This window comes from Nyctereutes procyonoides, unplaced genomic scaffold (assembly GCF_905146905.1).
Source record: "Nyctereutes procyonoides isolate TBG_1078 unplaced genomic scaffold, NYPRO_anot_genome, whole genome shotgun sequence".
In the NCBI taxonomy this organism is placed as follows: domain Eukaryota; kingdom Metazoa; phylum Chordata; class Mammalia; order Carnivora; family Canidae; genus Nyctereutes; species Nyctereutes procyonoides.
Window position 1 is genome coordinate 12,776,147 of NW_026575133.1, and position 8,207 is coordinate 12,784,353.

At 35.1% G+C, this 8,207-nt stretch overlaps 1 pseudogene; it reads right to left on the reverse strand.

Annotated features, from left to right (window-relative positions):
* Positions 1 to 3,184: 3,184 nt before the first annotated feature.
* On the reverse strand, positions 3,185 to 3,651 carry LOC129523238 (ubiquitin-fold modifier-conjugating enzyme 1-like; annotated as a pseudogene).
* Between the last annotated feature and the right edge of the window lie 4,556 nt (positions 3,652 to 8,207).

Consider the following 8,207-nt stretch of genomic DNA (forward strand, 5'->3'; position numbering starts at 1 on the left):
ACACACAATGCTAAATTGATTTCAGGTGTACAACATAGTGATTCAGCAACTCTACACATTATATCATGCTCACCACAAGTGTCACCATACTACAATATTACAATACTATTGACTATATTCGCTGTGCTGTACCTTTTATTCTGGTGACTTAGTCATTCCATAAGTGGAAGCCTGTATCTTCCCTTTACCTATTTTGCCCACCTTCCCACCCCTCCTCCAGCAACCATTGATTCTCTATATTTATATGTCTGATTCTTCTTTTCATCAGTTTATTCCTTTCTTTAATTCTATACATAGAATCTATAAAATCATGTGGTATTTGCTTTTCTCTATACGACTTATTTCACTTAGCATAAAACCCTCTGGATGCATCCATCTTGTCACAAATAGCAAGATCCCACACTCCTATCAATGCATATGTGGGTTGCTTCCATATCTTGGCTACTGAAAATAATGCTTCAATAAACATAAGGGTGTATATGTGTTTTTTAGGGTTTTTGTTTTCTTTGGATAAATATCCAGTAGTGGAAATACTGGGTCATATGGTATTTCTTTTCTTTTCTTTTCTTTCTTTCTTTCTTTCTTTCTTTCTTTCTTTCTTTCTTTCTTTTTCTTTCTTTCTTTCTTTCTTTCCTTTCTTTTTCTTTCTTTCTTTCTTTCTTTCTTTCTTTCTTTCTTTCTTTCTTTCTTTCTTTCTTTTTCTTTCTTTCTCTTTTTTTAGCCTCCATAAAGGTTTCTGTATATTGGTAAATTGATTCCCACCAACAGTGCTCAAGGATTCTCTTTTCTTCACATCCTTTACATAATTTGTTAATTCTTGGGTTTCTGATTCTAGCCACTCGGACAAGTCTGAGGTGATATCTCATTGTGGATTTGATTTGCATCTCCCTGATGTTTAGTGATGTCGAGCATCTTTTCATGCATCTGTAGGCCATCTGTATGCCTTTGGAAAAATGTCTATTTAGGTTCTCTTCCAATCTTTTAATTGGATTGTTTTTCTAGTATTGAATTGTATACATTCTTTTTTTTTAATTTTTTATTTATTTATGATAGTCAAAGAGAGAGAGAGAGAGAGAGAGGCAGAGATACAGGCAGAGGGAGAAGCAGGCTCCATGCACCGGGAGCCCGACGTGGGATTCGATCCCGGGTCTCCAGGATCACGCCCTAGGCCAAAGGCAGGCGCCAAACCGCTGAGCCACCCAGGGATCCCGTATACATTCTTTGTATTCAGATATTAGCCTCTTAACAGATATATCATTTGCAAATAACTTCTCCCACTCAGTAGGTTGCCTTTCTGTTTTGTTGGTTTCTTCTACTGTGCAAAAGCTTTTAGTTTGATGTAGTCTCAATTGTTTATTTTTGCTTTTGTTGTCTTTGCTCAAGGAGACAGATACTCCCAAATATTGCTAAGACCAAGAGTTTATAGCTTATGTTTTCTCTTAGGAGTTTTATGGTTGCAGATCCTATATTTAAATCTAATACTTTTGAGGTTATTTTAGTATAATGGTGTAAGAAGGTGGTCCAGTTTCATTCTTTTGCATGTAGCTGTCCAGTTTTCCTAATACTATTTATTAAAAAGATGATCTTTTGCTCATTATATGTTCTTATGTTCTTGCCTCTTTTGTCAGAGATCATTTGACAATATAAGTGTAAGTTTATTTCTGAGATCCCTATTCTATTTCATAGATCTGTGTCTACTTTTATACCAGTATCATACTATTTTGATTACTATACTACAGTATAGTTTGAAATCTGGGATTATAATACCTCCAGCTTTGTTCTCTCTCAAGATTACTTTGGTATTTGGTGTCTTCTATGGTTCTATACAAATTTCAGAAGTATTTCTATCTCTGTGAAAAACACTATTAGCATTTTGATAGGAATTGTGTCAAATCTGTAGATAGCTTTGTGTAGTATGGATATTTTTAAGAATATTAATTATTCCAAATCATGAGCATGGCATATTTTTCCATTTTTTGTGTTCTATTTTCAATTTCTTTTACCATTGTCATATAGTTTTTAGAATATAAGTCTTTTACTTCTTTGGTTAATTATATTCCTAGATATTTTATTCTTTTTGACACAATTGTAAAAGAGATTGCCTTCTTAATTCTTCTTTCTGCTAGTTTGTTATCAGTGTATAAAAACAGAACAGATTTCTGTGCAGTGATTTTGCATTCTGCAACTTTACTGAATTTATTAGTTCTAATAGTTCTTGGTGGAGTCTTTCAGGTTTTCTATATTAAGTGTCATGTCATCTGCAAATAGTGACAGTTTTACTTCTTACCAATTTGGATCCCTTTTATTTCTATTACTTGTCTGATTATTGTGGCCAGACCTTTCAGTACTATGTTAAATTAAAGTGACAAGAGTGGACATCTCTGTCTTGTTCTTAATCTTTTAAGAAAAATATTAGGCTTTTTGCCACTGGATATGTTAGTTGTGGGTCTGTCACATATGGACCTTATTATGCTGAGATGTGTTCCCTCTAAACACAATTTGTTGAGAGATGTTTTAATCAAAATTGATGTTGAATTTTGTCAAGTGCTTCTTTTACATCTTTTGAAATGATTTTTACCATTCACTTGTTGTAAAATGGATCCTGTTAATTGACTTACAAATAGTGAACCCTCCTTCATCCCTGGAATAAATCCAACTTGATTGTGGTGAGTATTCTTTTAATGTATTGGTGAATTTGGTATACTAATATTTTGTCAAAAAAATGTACATCTATGTTCATCAGGAATATTTGCCTGTAATTCCTTCCCTTCTTTCTTTCTTCCCTCCCTCTTTTCTTCCTTTCTTCCTCTCTCCCTTTCTCTTTCCCTCCCTCCTTCCACCAGAGGAAGTGGCTTTTATTGACAAATTATCTCAAGAAACCAAAAAGACAATGTACCCTTTTTCAGCGCCCCCTTTCTCTCCTGGATCTAACATTGCTCCACCTGGGGAAGGGATATAGATTGCCTTTTGGCTTTCCAAAGCTCCAGTCTTTCCTTTCCAGGTGTAGCATTGAAATCCAGTAACAATAATGTGGTGTTGTTTTTAAGCAATGCCTGCTGTGGCTGCTTAGTAACAATTATGGGCCAAAGGGTGTGCAGAAACATTTAGATGAGAAGAGTGATGCACAGAAAATAGAAATGTATCCCATTAAGTTCTCTCTGTCCTGCCTCAGTGGCTTGATCCTTCATTGGTTGCATTTCTCTGTATGTTGAATCATGCTCTCCTGAATCCATCCAATCAGGGATTTTCACTGCCAGTTATACCCCTGGCCCCAGAGTCATGAGGTGAGCTAGTTCAAACCTAGGCACATTCCTGGTCCACAAAGCCTTAAAGAGATGGGCATATTTTGGGCATATTTTGCCACTCTTGTACATCTTTCTGGTTTTCCCATCTAGCTCAGCTGCAATTTCTGAAGCATTAGTGGAATGAATATATGGTAGGAATGTTGAACATGATGTTAAACTTATATTTGGGGTCATGAGTGTAACAGCATTTTCCAAACACTAAGTCCCTTCCTAGTATAAATATTCTCCACATTCTTATTATTATCCACATACCAAATATGAGATTGATAGTCCTCTTTGAGTTACTGCACTCACAACTCTGAATCTCAGGTCCAGTGTTAGCCTTTAGAATTGGGACCTTAGGCATGACACATCAGGTGACTTATTCTCATCAGGATGCTTATTCTCTCTTTGTGTGTTTTCTTTGTCTGGTTGTGGTATCAGAGTAATGCTGTCCTCACAGAATGAATTTGGAAGTATTCTTTCCTCTTCGTTTTTTTAAAATAGTTTGAGAAGGATAGATATCAATTATTTAAATGTTTGGGAGAATTCACCTGTGAAGTCATCTGGTCCTGGGCTTTTGGTTTTTGATAACTGATTCAATTTCCCTACTAGTAATTAGAATGTTTGTTTTGTATTTCTTCCTGATTCAGTCTTGGAAGATTGTATGTTTTTAGGAATTTATTCAGTTCTAAATTGTCCAATTTATTGGCATATACTTTTTTGGAGTAGTCTCATAATTCTTGGTGGAGTCAGTTATAATTTCTCTGCTTTCATTTTTTAAAATTTATTTGAGTCCTCTCTGTTTTTTTCTTAGTTTGAGTAAATGTTTATCAATTTTGTTCATTTTTCAAATATCTGGATGTTAGTTTCATTAATCTTTACTATTTTTAGCCTATATTTTATTTGTTTCTGCTCTAATCTCTATTATGCCTACCATCTTTTTATTACCTTTAAACTTTGTTATTTTTCTACTTCCTTTGGTTGTAAGGTTAGATTATTTATTTGTTTGAGGTTTTGTTTGTTTGTTTGTTTCCTGATGTAGGCCTGAATCATTATAAACTTCTCTTCTAGTTTTGCTTTTGGTATGTTTCAAAAATTTTCAAACCATTATTTTTCTGTTTTCATTTGTCTCAAGGTCCTTTTTTTTTATTTCCTCTTTGGTATGTCTGCTGATATACTGTTTGTTGAGTAGTATGTTTTTTAGCCTGTTTGTTATCTTACAGCTTTTTTTTTTCTTATACTCGATTTCTAGTTTTATAATGCTGTGGTAGGAAGAGATGCTTGATAAAATTTTAGTCTTCTTAAATTTATTGGAATTTGTCTTGTGGCCTAACATGTGATCTGTTCTGGTGGATGACCCATGTGCACTTGGGAAGAATATATATTCTGCTGTTTTTGTTTGGAATATTCTATATTTATCAGGTCAGTCGATATGGCCTAATGTATTGTTCAAAAGCAATATTTTCTTATTGATATTCTCTGGGATGATCTAGCCATTGATTAAAGGGGTGAAGTCCCCTACTATTATTATATTACTGTCAACTTCTCCGTTTATGTCTGTTAATATGTTTTGTAAGATGTATTTATATTTATAGGTATGTCTGTGTTGGGTACATAGATATTTACAATTGTTACATCCTTCTTTGCATTTTCCCCTTTATCTTATGTAATCCCCTTCCTTTTTCCCTGTTAGTCTTTGTTTTCAGACCTATTTTATCTGATATAAATATTGCTACCGTATTTGGTTTTGTTTTTCTTACATTCACAAGGAATATTTTTTGCCATCCCTGCATTTTGTCTGCATGTGTCTTTAGGTCAGAAGTGAGTCTTTTATAGTCTGCATATACATGAGTCTCGGTTTTGTTTTGTTTTGTTTTGTTTTATCTATTCAATCACTCTGTCTTTTGATTGGAGCATTTAGTCTATTTACATTTAAAGTAATTATTGATAGAGATGTACTTAATGTCATTTTGATAATTGTTTTTTAGTTTTTGAACTTCTGTTTCTTTTTCTCTTCTCCTTTGTGATTTGATGACTTTCCTTATTATGCTTAGATTTTTTCTCTTTATTTTCTTTTCTGTATCTGTTATATCTGTCTTGTGATTACCATGAGGTATTATATAAAACATCATAAGTATACAGCATACTGCTTTAAGTTTTTATGGCCACTTAAATTCAAACACATACTAAAAGCACTATATTGTTACTCTCCCCTCCATGTTTTATGTGTATGACATTATATTTTACACCTTATTTTGTGTGTATCCCTTAGCTTATAATTATAGATATAATTGATTTTATTGCTTTTGTCTTTTAACCTTCACACTAGCTTTATAAGTGATAGATCTACCTCCCTTATCGTATGTTTGCTTTTACCAATGAAGTTTTTTTGCCTTTCATAATTTTCTAGTTATGACCTTTTCCTTTTTGTTTAAGGAAGCCCCTTTACCATTTCTTATAATGCCAGTTTAGTGGCACTGAACTCCTTTAATTTTTGTTTGTCTGAATTCTTTGTCATCAATTCTTAATGGTAGCCTTACTGGGTGGAGTATTCTTGGCTGTAGTGTTTTTCATTGTTGTTTTTGATTTTTCCTTTCAGCACTTCAATATATCATGTCACTCTCTTCTGTTGAAATATCAAAACTCCATATGGAGTTTTCTTTTACATAAATAGCTACTTTTCTCTTGCTGCATTTAAGATTCTTTATTTTTTGTCATTTTAGTTATTATGTGTCTTGCTATGGACCTCCTTGGGTTCATCTTCTTAGGGGCTTTCTGTGCTTCTAAGACTTGGATGTCAGTTTCCCTAGGGTAGGGAATTTCTCAGATCTTTCCTTCTCTTTGTTCTCCTTCTGGGACCCTTATAAGGCAAATGTCAGAAAGTTTAATGTTATTCCAGAACTGTCTTAACCTATCCCCATTTTTAAATTATTATTTTTTCTTTTGAGTTTGGATTATTTCTACTATCCTGCTATCCAGATTGCTAATCCATTCTTATGCATCCTCTAAGCTGCTTTTGATATTGTCTAATGTATTTTTTCATTTAAATTATTGTATTCTTTACGTCTGAGTTGTTCATTTTTCTATTGTCTGTCTCTTTGTTGAAACTCTCACAGAGTTCATTTACTCTTCTCTCAAGTCCAATGAGCATCTTTATGACCACTACTTTGAAGTCTAAGTGGGTAAATTTTCTCTAGTTCATTTAGTTCTTTTTCTGACCTTTTGTCTTTTTTGTTTAGAACATATTTGTTTAGAATATACTCATCTGTTTCCTCATTTTGTCTGACTCTCTGTGATATTTCAATGTGTTAGGTCATCTGAGTCTCTTGGTCTTGAAAGTATTTAACTTGTGTAGAAGATGTCCTGTGGGGTCACGCTGAACCAGATGTTCCACTGGTGCCCCTGATTAGGCTGCAGGCACCTTCCTGTTGTGACTCAGCCATAACTGCTGAGGGCAGAGCTAGCCATTGGTGGGGTTGGCTGAGAGACCTGGCTCCAGCTGCTGTAGACTTGCTAGTAGGTAGAGTCCCCGACCCCAACCATCGCAGGAATTGGTTTGGAGGAGTGTGGTTCTGCCTGGGGATGTCTACCAAGTGTGATGGGATAGTAGTTACTTTGGGAGGGAACACTGTTCCTGATAAAACCTGCCTGGTGAGTGTAGCAGGCAGGAGCTTCTTTAGATAGAGAAGTGCCTGCTGGGACAGGCATGTTGGGTAGGCTGGATCCACCGGTGAATGGCAGGGCAGAAAAAGTGGTGGTAAAAAAGTAGACAGAAAGTACCCAGAACTGGCTCTCACCAGCATCAGGATGACAGGACTGAAGGAGCACAACAAATATGGCACGTGCTAACATTTTCTTTCTGGGAGAAAGTTCCAGCAGATCCCTGCCCCTCTGGCATAATTTCCTTCACATATAACCCAGGCATTTTTCAAACTTCTGCCTCTGTGTTTGGTGTCATGTTGAGTAAGTTTGTGTGCAGACTCTCAATTTCCTATAGCTGTCTGAATTTCACAGAGTTCAGCCCTACTGATTTTCAAACCCAGTCATTATGGGAGCTCATCTTCCTGGTGCACATCCCCAGGGTGGGGACTGGTCAGTGTAGGGCTTGATCTCCTTGCCCCTCAGGGATATTTGTGCCTATGATACATTTGCTGTGGATTTCTGCCCTGGGGATTTGGTTCCTAGCTGTGTCTCTGCCTCTCCTCTCCTTGATACAGCTTATTCTTTATATCTGTAATTGTGAGAGAGCTGTTCTGCTTGCCTTAATCTGTTTTCAAAATGTGTTGCACTATATGTGGTTGTAGTCTTAATGTTTCTGTTGGTGGTGGTAAGCTCGGGATCCTCCTAGCCTGACATCTTCCCATGTCTCAACCACCGTAATCTTATTCTTCATGCCAGTGATTAGTTTAACAGTGTTCATGTAATTGACCAAAATGATGTGAGGGGCCAGCCTGAGGGAACTTAGCAGAAACAAAGTAAATACAAATAAAAAATGCTAGAAATACCAACATAGTCTAGATGCCATCAACATAGTTCCAGTTAGATAACCAATTACCATGCAGCCTTTGATAATAATAACAACACTGATATATATTTAGTGAAAAGTAAATGGTGTTATGTCATCTCATTTTTAAAGTCTATCATATATATGAAAAACCTAAAAAATGTGAGCAATTTTTCTTTATGTGATATGAGTGTATACATTATTTCTCTGTTTGAATTATTTACAGTGTATATATATTATTTATACTTAAGCATATATTTTGGAGGGGGTAAATTTAAAACAAAAAATACGTGGCAATAAAGATATGTAAAATTTGAGTTTCACAACCTCATTTCCCCCAAAGTGTTGTCAATATTTTACTCAACTAGTAACTGAAGAAAAGATAAAATTTCTTGGACAGAAATGTTTACAATAAA